General features: G+C 40.7%; 1 protein-coding gene across 1 annotated transcript in view; it reads left to right on the top strand.

The window, feature by feature from the left end:
• The first annotated feature begins 607 nt into the window (after positions 1 to 607).
• Positions 608 to 12,528, top strand: part of SLC19A3 (solute carrier family 19 member 3) — a 39,084-nt gene continuing 27,163 nt past the window's right edge. The window contains exon 1 of the mRNA XM_072618071.1: positions 608 to 1,109. The gene's annotated coding sequence lies outside the window, so the exon portion shown is untranslated. The remainder of the gene's footprint in view (positions 1,110 to 12,528) is intronic.

Here is a 12,528-nt window from a genome sequence, read left to right as displayed (position 1 = left end):
TGGTAGCATGGAGCCAATGAGGAACCACTGTGGGGAGAAAACTAGAGCTCTAGAGAAAAATTCCAGTCACCTTGTGCCAGTTATGGATCCAGAAACAGGAGCAAAAGAATGTTCATTTGGCTTCCTACCAAAATGTTCCAGTTTCCTACATGGTGTCCTTTGCTTCAGATTATCTTCCATCAATTCCATGCAAATCTCTTATGTATGTTGTTATTTACTGTTATTTCCCCCACTGGAATGTGGGGAAGCTCCTTGAGGGCAAGGATTGTTTTTGCCTTTCTTTGCAACCCAGGGCTAACACAGTGTCTAGCCTATAGCAGGTAGTCATAAATACTTATTAACTACCTCAAAGGTAGATTATAAAAACAAGTAAGTTCATCTAGGAGCTAATTATAGGAGGAGAAATCGACTTTAGATATATTCCAAATAGATCATGTGTATGTGTGTGTGTATGTGTGTGTGTGTGTGTGTGTATGTGTGTGTGTGTGTGTGTGTGTGTGTGTGTGTGTGTGTGTGTGTGTGTGTGTGTAAATTCAAGTCCATGTTGCCATTACCTGGGGGCCAGGCCATTCACTTCTTAAGGAGAATAAAGGATGTTGGCCAGGAGCCAGCTGGAAAGGGTTCTGGGAGGCATTTCAGAAAAAAAAGTTGAAAGCCAAGTAACAGGAAAAAACAGATGTGTTAATAATTGGAATGAAAGAGGAGGACAAAGTTTAAACTCCAATACCAAGAGTAAGACGTTGGCAAGTTCGGATAAAAGGGAATCCTACAAAGAACATGAAGAGAAGAGGAAGAAATTCAAGGGCCCAGTCCCTAAAGTTAACTGTGGTAGAAATACAGACATTTGACATTTCAGACAAGAAGACAGCCTGGGACCACTGCAAAACAACCACTTCATAACTGCTGGCTCGAGAACTCCTTCCCCAGGGAAGAGATAAGGACAAGATTACAGAGAGATGAAGGGGACTGAGCAGCAAAGTCTTTGGCTAGATGCACTGAGGAAACACCAGGCAAACTAAATCTGGAGCATCCTGGAGGACAGAAGGAGCCCTGGTGAAATTACAGGAATTATTTTTCATGAGAAGAAAAGTAATTTCCCCAAAGAAAAGGTATGAGTTTTGTTTCACAAACCTGTCAGTCACATTTGAGTTGGGCACTTCAAACTGGGCAGTTGAGTTCCTTGTCCACAGAGCTTCCTTCTATGAGCTCCAAAGAGAAGACAATCTGAAAATTTTTCAGACTTGGGGACTCCTTAATACCTGGGACCATGTTCTCATCAGTGACACTTGTACACTGTTTTTTCCTTCAAGGAAATAAAACATTTGTGTCCCAGATACTGATTTACTCAGAGAAGTGAGGAGGCAAGTGTTGAGTTTAGTTTGTAGATGGAATGGTGAGAGCCATGTCCAGCATAATGGTGTCACCTTTGTAGCCAGGCTCTGAATTTGCATCCTGGCTAATGGTATTTTTTGTCTTTGACAGCATTCACCCTACAAAGGTTGCCTCAAAGACCACAGTGGTAAGCAGTGCTGAAACTTTAGCTGACAAGCACCATCTGCGACTCATTTCCATTGACCCCATTCAGCATCAAGCTTACACCTTTTAAGACTGACGATGGTCTTTATCCTTGACTAGGCAATGTACACCCATAGTTGTAACTAGCAATTTTCATTCCTGGGGCAAGCAGCAGGAAATGAATCCTCTAATCAACTTTGTTATTCACAATATGGAAAATAATTAAAGTAACTAACACAAATTCAGTGAAGAGGAGAGAGAATTAATTACAATAAAGGTTCATTGATGAATATATGTGGTAGCTTCCTAATTATTCTTAAAAACTAGCTATAAAAACACCTGTTCCTAGCAAATACATATATTAAATTTGTGTTGACTTTATATTTCACTGTCTTTGGCCAGAGCCTACATCACTGCATCCTAGTTATAATGGACATCCCTAAATCTCTTTTGGTCAATGAGAATCTTAGTTTAGTGTTCCACCTTGCTTCTTTTTCCTTGAAGTCCTTCCACAGACAGAGCTAAATGCTAGGCTGACAGAAAGTTTCCTATAACTATATTCTAGTTTATCTCTCGAGCAAAGAAAATCTAACTTAAAAGCAGTAAGCGCATCTTTATAATTCTCCTACACCCAAAGCTTTATTCAAGTGAAGACAATGGAACAGATAGGAAAGAAGAGAGAAGTAACTTTCAACTGTAGGAAGGAAGCCATCAGTTCATCTCTTCTCTAGGTCTCAGTTTCCCCATTTGTAAAGGGTTTGATGGACTAGATAATCTCTAAGATTTCTTCCAGCTCTTTAATCCTATTCGAGGGTAGATAGGAACAGCAGCATAAAGTCCATAAGCGACAGGATCGGCTTTTGCTGCTAAGCCTGTAGCCTGCAGTGCTCAGGATAGACACACACATAAACGGAGTGCTCTGAATTTAAAATGTCAAACAAATATTTACTGAGCACCTATTAGGAGTACTGGTGGTGACAGGGACTCCAAAATGAATTATGGCACCAGGCATGCAATGGGTATCATCAGTAAGGAAGTCTATCCTTCTACTAATTAGGAGCTTTTAATGGAAGCATCTGAGCCTCTAATTAGCAAGAGAGAGATAGGGCAGCATCACCCCAGAACTATAAAGCACTGGAAACTGAACAATACAGAGCCCTCAAGGCAACTTTGAAACAGTGCACAAGTTACTCATCCTACAGGCTCCATGTCAGGAGAATGGACAGTCACCACCTAATGTTTAAAAAAGAATCCTTGGCAAGAAAAAATATATATATATATGTGCTAAGTTGGTCAGTATTTGTTAGGGAGAGTAGTAGGGGTATAGAAGGAAAGAAACATTTGCAGAGTAGAACAACTCAGAAGCTAGGAAGAGGGACATAGGTGACAAAGGATGAGAAAAATGTCCATTACAATAAATATATATGCAGTGTATTTTATTATGCGACAATTGGGTGGCACAGTGGATAGATCTCTAGAATCAGAAAGACTCATTTTCCTGAGTTCAAATCGGACCTCAGACACTTACCAACTGTGTGACCTTGGGCAAATCCCTTAACCCTGCCTGCTTCAGTTTCTTCATCTGTAGAATGAGCTAGAGAAGGAAATGGCAAACCACTCCAGCATTTTTGCTGAGAGGAGCACAAATGAGGTCACAGAGAGAGTTAAACATGACTAAAAATGACTGGCCAACAAAATATTGTGTTATCAATAGATGTGTGTAATAGCTATTCAGAACTGTGAAGTCAGCACATTATATAGACTGGTGAGGTCAGTAGAGGGTTGGACTTAAAATCAGGAATCATGGGATCATAGACTAGCTAGCTATGTGATCACTGGCAAGTCATTTATGACCTATCAGAATCTCAGGTGTCTCAAAAAGTGATATTTGGAGAACTTACTTCATAAGGCAGTTGCCAGTACCAGATAAGATCATCTACGTGCATTAAAAAAATAATTGCTATCATTTATATGGTGCTTTAAGATTTGCAAAGCACTTTATGCATGCTAATTCATTTGACCTTCACAACAACTCTGGGAGGTAGGAGCTAGTATTAAACCCATTTTACAGATGATGAAACTAAAGCTAAAGAGGTTAAGTGATTTGCCCAGGATCACACATCTAAGTAAGCATCTGAGGCAGGATTTGTAGTCAGGTCTTCCTGACTATAAGTCCAGCTATTCTGTCACCTGTAGGTGCTCTTGAACTGCTCATTAAATGTCAGTTGTTATCATCGTCATCATAGTATAGAGACAACATAGCAGAGTGAATGAGGAGCTAATTATCAAACCTTAAAACTTTACTAAGATTTTCAGGCCAGTGTGTGTGAGCGTGTGTGTGTGCACAGATGTGCAGATGCACGTACACATACTACATACTTATTTACAGAGAGGACACTAGCGTACATATGAGTGAGTATGCATATAAAACAAGCATATATGTCTACACATTATTTGTTCAGATGTGTACATATTTTAGGTGTCAAGACCAGAAGAATTTTTATGTATTGGTAGACTACTGCGGATTGAGAGAATCAGCTGGTCACCTCATAATACTAGCCAACACAGACAGGCAAGTTGCAAAAGATACTGACTGTCAGGTTAAACTGGATGGCTGGAAATCCACTTAGGATGAAATTAAATTTTGTTATTTTTGTTGTTCAACTGTGTCCAACTCCTCATGACACTATTTGAGGCTTTTGGGGCAAAGATACCAGAGAGGTTTTCCATGTCCTTCTCCACTTCATTCTATATATGAGAAAACTAAGGCAAACAGGATTAAGGGACTTGCCCAGGGTCACACAACTAATAAGAGTCTGAGGCCAGATTTGAACTCAAATCTTCCTGACTCCACAAATGCCATCTAGCAGCCCCACTGAAGTTAAAATGGACTTCATTAAAGACTATACTTTTTATTTCACTACCTATGTGGTTTGGGAGTTAGTGGAGGGGGAGAACATATTGTGGAGAAGGTACATCTTGCAAACTTCCTTGAAATAATTAGCCTGACATTTTTGTTGCCACCATTGGGACAAGCAACCCAAACTAGTTTCAACACATTCTTGTTCATGTATGTGTCAGATAAGATGGCTGCTAAGGTCCTTTCCAATTCTGAAATTCTCCATTCTCATGGCTATAAATCAATGGTGCTACCTACTTAAATATGTAAATGGATCTGTTGTTATCATCTGCTTGGAAAGTGCCTCCAGTGTTACAGATTGCAACCAACTCATGTCTTCCCATTCTGTGTGGTGCTTATGTATTTGCATGAGTTCATATTCACCCAATGTTCTAAAAACCACACAACTCTTAGACCTGTAAACTTGAATATGACTGTGGTACAACATAGGGACCAAAACAGCAAGTGAATTTTAGGCTGAATTAGGAGGCGCAAAGGATCCAGAAGCCAGAGGTGATAGTACCATTGTACTCTTCTCTGGTCATATCATTACTGGAGTATTGTGTTCAATCATGGGAGCAACATTTTTAGGAAATGCTGGAGAGCATTAAGAGAAGGGCTATCAAGACAGTGAAGAGACTGGGAAAAAGGGAACTTGTCACCCCAGTAGTATGACTGTAAGAACTGGAGATAGCTTGGGGGGAAAAAAGACTTAAAGGAAACACAATAGTGATCCCCAAACATTTGAAGAGCTGTCATGTGAATTATGCTTTAGATTTCTTTTGCTTTGTCCCAACCAATTGCTCCCAACTACTACCAATGAGTGGGAGATTCTGAGGGGTCAATTTAGACTTAAAGGAAGGAAAAACTTCCTAATTACTAGCGTTATCCCCAAATGGAATGAACTGCATAGCAAGAGAGTAGGTTCCCCCTCATGAGAGAATTCTTCAAGCAAAATAGTCTGGATGACCAATGTTGGGATACAATTGACTTGACAAGAGACTGTGTTATGTTGTTTAGTGTAAAGGGTCCTGAGCTGGGAACACTGGATTTGGAGTCATAAAATCTAAGTTTGACTCTCAGAGATGCCAATTACTTGCTGTGTGAGCTTAGGCAGGGAAATTAACCTTCCTCATTCTACAATTCCTTCTCTGTAAAATGAAGGGATTAGACAAGTGGTCTCTGAGTTTCCTTCCAATTTAGAGATTCTCTAACTTGTGGTGCTTCCTACTTCCTGGGAGACAATCACCAGCATTGTCATAGCTAGCATTTCCATTGTGCTTCATGGTTTGCAAAGTGCTTTACATGTTACCTCATTTGATTCTCACAATAATATCAAATGATCAAACCCAAACACAGATAACTATAATATGTAATGTAATATGATAAATCTCTTTGACAGATAAATGGAGGAGCGTGCTGATAAATATTTAACAACAGATTCTGGGGGAAAAAGTATTAAGGACACATTTTTAAGTCTAATCTATATTATTAACATTTTATCCATCACGTTCTTAAGTTTAGACTATCAACAGAAGAATAAATCAAACCCCAGTGTGTCCTGTTGATTTCTGAAGTGTAAATGATCACACTGAGAATGCATCAGTACAAGCTGCCTCCTGCACACCAATTCAATTCAGTAAGCATTGATTAAGTATCTACTATGTCACAGGCACTGTATGTAGGGGATACAGATAAGAAAAAGAATGGCAGTCCCTTCCCCTAAGGAGCTGACAATAGTCTAATAGGAAAAGACAATGTACAAGATGAAACACTAAAGGAGGAGGGGCTGTCAGGGCCTACTAAGTTCCAAGGAGTCAAAACCGACAAGAGTGGCTGATGAAAAATGGAGAGTTAGACTGGAAAGTTCTGAGTCCTCTATGAAGGAGGGCTTGAGGAGTTTATTGCTCTAACCTCCAGCTCTACAGACCAAGGGGAGAGGCAATAGGGGGTTCTGAGAAGGTGCTTAGTGACTGCATGGTGATGAGATTTCGGGTGATCAGCTTACCCTGGGAGTGGATCTATGTTCAGAGAAGAAACTGTTCAGAGCCACAGATGGAAACTAGACAGGATCAGCTAACTATGTGACAACTAAGGGCAAACAAAGTATTCTGTGAGATTATAATGCCTTCGACTTAGGAGGCATTTAAATTTGTTGAATTGAACTGAATTGGATCTGAGGACATTGTAAATGGCTCAGTCTAGCTACTGACTGACTGACTTCTCTATGATAACGTTTTGTAGAAGGGACACCTCCTCTGTGCAGAGGGAGATATGTCTAGGAGACAATCTAAATGTGCCTTGGCCTTAGAGGTTCCAGTCTTCTCCTAGTTTCTAGAAGGTCCCTGGCACAAGGTATCCATCTGTACTCAGTCTTCTCCTCCACTTTGGGCTGGCAGTTCTGCCAAGTGAAAAAGTCACAAAAGGAACAGGGAAAAAGAGACTGGGAGGAACTATTTGTCTGCTGCCCCACATGAGAAATAAAGGAAGATTATCAGTTACTTTCACTGCCCAGGACCACCTTATTTTATCCAAAAGTTCTATTAGTTCCTCTCATTTTTTCTTCCACAGCAGGTCAAACCATAGTTCTACACGCAATGGTATAAGGTATGCCACCACCATGAAATTCTTCCTGTGCCCACTGGTTCCCAAGCAACATCACAGAGAAGTAGCCAAAGGAGAATAGAACAAGGATGATGAAGGCAAAGATCTCTCACTGGTAATCATGGAAATGATTCTCCACTGGGCAGTATGCATGGGGGCTGCTAGAAATTAAAATGACTCAAAGTTTGCCTATAGGTTACTGTAGCCTTGAGACTTGAGGAAACATTTCAGCAGAAGACTAGCCCAGCTATAAATCAAACTGAGAAGGGCTGAAGGAGAAAAGATGGAGCCAATGTCCACTTCCCTGCAGAGCCGCAGTGACAGGTGACATCAACAGTTACCTCCTCAAACAACCTGGCCACATAATGAACTTGTACTGAATGGGAGGAGTGCTGCATAAAACATCTAGACAGCAGCAAACATAAGAACAGGGCAGCATTTTTCTGAAAATCCCCTGTAGGTCATGGACAATCACTTCTCAGCTATCCACAGGCAAATTATTGGCATTGCCAGCATTGCTAAGGTCTGCAGCAATACTGGTTTATGATTCTTAATGACACAGTCACCCACTCTGCTGAAGTAAGGATGTCATTGACATTAACACTGCTGCTATATACTCTCACTGGAAAGGAAGGGAAACTTTTAAGACACCAATGGCACCGGGGTGAGGTCTTTAGATAGGCCAATCTGCCCAGGAGGAGGAGGGAATGATGTAGGTGTTAAGATTATGAGATGGAAAGCCACTTCCACCCAATACCTGGGATCCTCCACTGGATATCTGGGATTCCACTATTAGTGACACATTCCTTTGTGTTTAAGTCATTAATACCTTAATGAAAATAAATTTAACTAATTATTTACCTACCCGATAGGAAAAAAGCTGGAGGGAAGGAAGGAAAAGGAAGGAAGGAAGTAAAGAAGGAAGGAAGGAAGGAAGGAAGGAAGGAAGGAAGGAAGGAAGGAAGGAAGGAAGGAAGGAAGGAAGGAAGGAAGGAAGGAAGGAAGGAAAAGGGAGGAAATGAGCTGTTATTAAGTACCCATTGGCTAAGTGCTTTACAAACAATATTTCCCTAGGAAGAGCACTAGGAAGCTGAGATAAGATGATGGATAAAAGGGAGCGAGTGATACACCCCACAAGAAATAATCTAGTAGGTACCAAAGATCACTTCACAATTTAATTCAATTTGTGAATCATTGGTAGTGTGTAGACTGATAAAAAAAATATTAGTAATACCAAAATATCTATGAGGGATAAATGGAGGAGGTATTAAAGTAGATTTGACTGTGAAGATTTGAATTTACTTTAAAAAAATCAAACTTGCACATGTTTGTGTTGTAAAGTGGATGCACATGGTTCATAGGATCTTCTGCCCAAGCAGGCAGAAAGGAGAGATGGTGGCTAACCCAGTTATCTCTCTGTCTTAGGGAAGGTGTAATGCTTCACATAATTGCGCCGCTGCCTCAGTAAATGATATAGCCCAACAAACATACCATCAAATGTCCTGAGAAAAGCTAAGCTCTTATTCAAAATGGTTCCTCCAATAGTCTTAAAAGTAATACCTTCTCTTCCCAGAATGAAGTGGGCAGTCAGAGCGGCAACATAAAGAAAATGAAAAATTAGACCATTACTGGCTAGTTCTGTACTTTTGCCTGAATGAAACCTTGAAATATTAGAGACACCTATACTTATAGAATGTCTTATATGTTTTTTTGGTTTTGTTAATTGCACTTTGAGATTGTCCATGCCATTAACAGGGAGAATCAAGAGCTGACTGTAATTCTCCCAACACCGTCCACTAACCTTGTTTTGCATACTTCAAATGCTTTTCCAGGCATCCATGCTTTTGAAATGTTATCTACATTTCTAGCTGGATGATAGCCTTTATAATACCATTTCTCTGTCTTATACTTGTCTCATGACAGGATTCTAGGCCAATTAGTGATTAGCTAGCAAAGGACTCATGACACTGAGATATACTGGCAGATATTTAACTCTGAGTTACTTCACTTGGTCAAGCACAGTACTTAGTACCTAAAGCTCCCACGTCACTTAGCACAAAGGAAGAATTCAAGTTCGATGACCAGGCTGTTTTAGTGATTCTCTCTCATTGGAGATCTCCAGGCAAAGACTGAAAGAACCTTTGTTGGTTATGTCACAGAAGAGATTCCTTTTTTCAGGTAACGATTAAACTATGTGGCTATTGAGGTCCTTTCTCACTGTGAAATTTTTTGATTCTGACCCTCTATTTCCCTACTCCATGCATTTTCACTGGTTGTTCCCCTTGCCTAATAATCTCTTCCTACTCATTTGGCTTCCCTGGCTTCCTTCAGATCCCAAAGAAAATCCCATCTTCTACAAGGAGCCTTTCCCAATTCCTCTTAATTCTACCATCTTCTGGCTGCTGAATATCAGCAATTAATTCTATATATCACTTCTTTGTATATAATTTTCATGTTGTCTTCCCTCCTTAGTCCGTGAGAGAAGTCCTTGAGAGCAGGGACTGGTTTTTTTCATTTCTTTGTATCCCCAGTGCCTGACACATAGTAGTTACTACACAAATTCTCATTTACTTGCCCACTAATGGCATTTTTCATCCCAAATGATCATCTTACAAATACATGTGCCAGTTCATAGTGGGGTACAGGCAAGGAAGAAACTCACCACAATCTGTCACCAACAACTGAAAAGTAATGCAGAGTGTCTTGTTCATTACGGGCCTATACCACTACAATTTCTTTCAAATGACAGGACAGAAATTCATCCACTGAGAAGTCTGCTCTCTGTCACTAACCAGCTGTGGAACTTTGGCCAAGTTTCTTCATCTGGAAAATGAAAGAGTTGGATATATGTAAGGGACTACAATCCCTTCCAACCCTACCATTTTATGATTATATGGTACAGGGCAAAGAATATTGACCCTGGAATCAGAGGCCCCAAGTTCAAATACTACCACTTTGTGACCTTGAACAAGTCACCTAATTTCTCTGAGCCTCAGTTTCCCCTTCTGCAATAATAAGTATGCTGGTCAAGCTAGCTTCCTTGGGCCCTTCTAGCTGTGTATTATAATTCTGTGATGAAACAGGGCTTGCCCGGTACTTATCCTTGGGATCACATTGCCCTCTAGTGTTTCACTTTCAAAGAATCATTAAAAATTGAACATAAAAGTTCATTTCAATTTAGGATTATAGAGCTAGAGCTCGAAGGGACTTTAGAGAATATCTAATCCAGCCTTCTCCTTTTCCAAATAAGGAAACTGAGACCAAGAAAGGTGAAATGAATTTATTTTAGACAGGTGCTGAAGACCGAGCACTAATTCCAGTCTAAGGTCTTCTGTCCCCAAAACCTTCAGCAACTATGTGACCTTGGGCAAGTTACTGAACCTCCCTGGGCCTCAGTTCCCTTATCTGTAAAATGAAGACCTTGGACTCTGTCATCTTTGAAGTCCCTTTCAGTCCTAAAGTTATGATCCATCATGACAAACTCCCAAATACGATCCCAGTTCTTTTGAGGAATTCTGTGTCAATCTGTGTCAAAAATTTGTATCAAATGTATGATGATTTTTTTAAACACAGAAAATTCTTTTGTAAGCTTAATCACTTATAAATGTGAAAGAGCTACACATATTATGTAGGGATGGGGAGGAGACTCTGAAGTCAAGAGAGCCCCAAATGCTAATCCTGGCTCTAATACTTACTAGTTGTCTGACCCTAAGTAAGTCATTTAACTTTGAGTCTTAGCCTCTTCATCTTCAAAAGGGGGCAGTGATATCTACAGTCCCCGTAGACAGTCATTGCTAAGGATGGAGGTGGGAAATGGAGTTATATGTGAGGAGGAGCCCAGTATGGTTGGACTATAGAGTGGTGGAGGTAGGGGAAGGGGAGAGGCATGAAGAAATAATGTTTGAGTGGTTGTTGTTCAAGTCTTTTCAGTCATGTCTGACTCTTTGTGACCCCATTTAGGGTTTTCTTGGCAAAGATACTGGAGTGGTTTGCCATTTCCAACTCATCTTACAGATGAGGAAATGGAGGCAAACGTGTGGGAGAGAAAGAAAGAACCAGGAGGCAAAGAACTTTTAATGCCAAAGCATTTGACATTTGATGCTAGAGGCAAGAGGGAGCACCTGGAATCTGTGGAGCTTGCTGGGATTTAGAAAAAGTTACTTTGGCAGCTGTGTGAAATATTGGAATGTGAAGAGACTTGAGGTGTGGAAATCAGATAAAAGGCTATTGCAAGGGGTGGGGAGAAATAATGAGGTCTGAAGTGTAATAGAAGCAGACAGTGACTAGAAGGAGATGAGAGATACTGTGGGTAGAGAAGTGACAATATCTCTTGTAATGGGTGATTGAGAGAGGAGTGAAGGGTCACCCTGACATTGTCAAAGTAGAGTACTAGGACAATGGTGGTAACCTCCATGGTATGAAGGCAGTATGAACAAGGGAAGAGTTTGTGGGGAGAGTAATGAACTCTGTTTCAGACCTGTTAAGTTTGAGATGCCTGAAGAACCATGAGATTATAAGGCAGTTAAACACTGGCTACAGGAGATAGGGAGAAAGACTATGGAAAGATCTATAGATCTGAGAGTCATTTGCATAGAAATGGAAATTGAACTCACCAGAGCTGATAAAATCACCCAGTTAGACATTCTGGGAAGAGAGAAGAGAGCACTGGACAGAGCCTTAGGGGACATCCAGAGTTAAGGACAATAACAAAGATGATGAATTGATAAAGTAGACTGAGAAGGAGTGGTCAGTTAGATAGGAGGGAAAAGGAAGAGAAAACAGTGTTACAAAAACCCAGAGTATCCACCAGGAAAAGGTGGCTAACAGCATCCAGACAAACAAGATGGCTGTCTAAGACATCATGGACCAATCAGCTCTGCTGTTCTCTACAATCAAAGCCCCAACCCTGCTCAGACTCCATGTCTGCTATTTATTGTCCTTTTTAGGGGCACCTGGTGGGATTGTACAGATGGGATACTACTGTGGTGGTCATGCACAGAGTTATTCTTATGGAAAGTATCCAAATATTTTCCAAATGGTTGCAGGGAATCTTCCTTCCCCTCCCCCACCCTTTTCAATAGATCAAGGGCTTCTTATGGATAGCAGTGAAGCACATGGCAGTGATCTGCAGAGAACTGAAGGGGCAATGAGATGGGCCAGTGAGGCAATAAACTGAGACTGTTCCTGTCCCCCACAATGACGGGGTGCCAACACTGACCTTACCAAGGTCATCTATTCCACTCATACAATTTCTTCTGTGGGTGGAGTGAAGCAGTTGAGGTCTGTTTGATTGTGTGGGGCTTATGTCTGACCTTCAGGGAGGAGGAATGAAACAATGCTACTGTATTTCCTTGTGAACTAGGCTCAGACGTGAGTCTCTTTTATATGCCTAATAATAAACCTGCCTTATGCTCAAATGCTTGTTGGTGGCGTGATAACATACAGAAAGACTGAACACCCCTATGGGAGAGAGAGAATCTAAACAAAATTCAGATATTCATAGGGTCTCC

Source organism: Notamacropus eugenii, chromosome 6 (assembly GCF_028372415.1).
Source record: "Notamacropus eugenii isolate mMacEug1 chromosome 6, mMacEug1.pri_v2, whole genome shotgun sequence".
NCBI lineage: Eukaryota > Metazoa > Chordata > Mammalia > Diprotodontia > Macropodidae > Notamacropus > Notamacropus eugenii.
The sequence above is the reverse complement of the archived record's forward strand: the minus strand, read 5'-3'. Positions and strand labels throughout refer to the sequence as shown.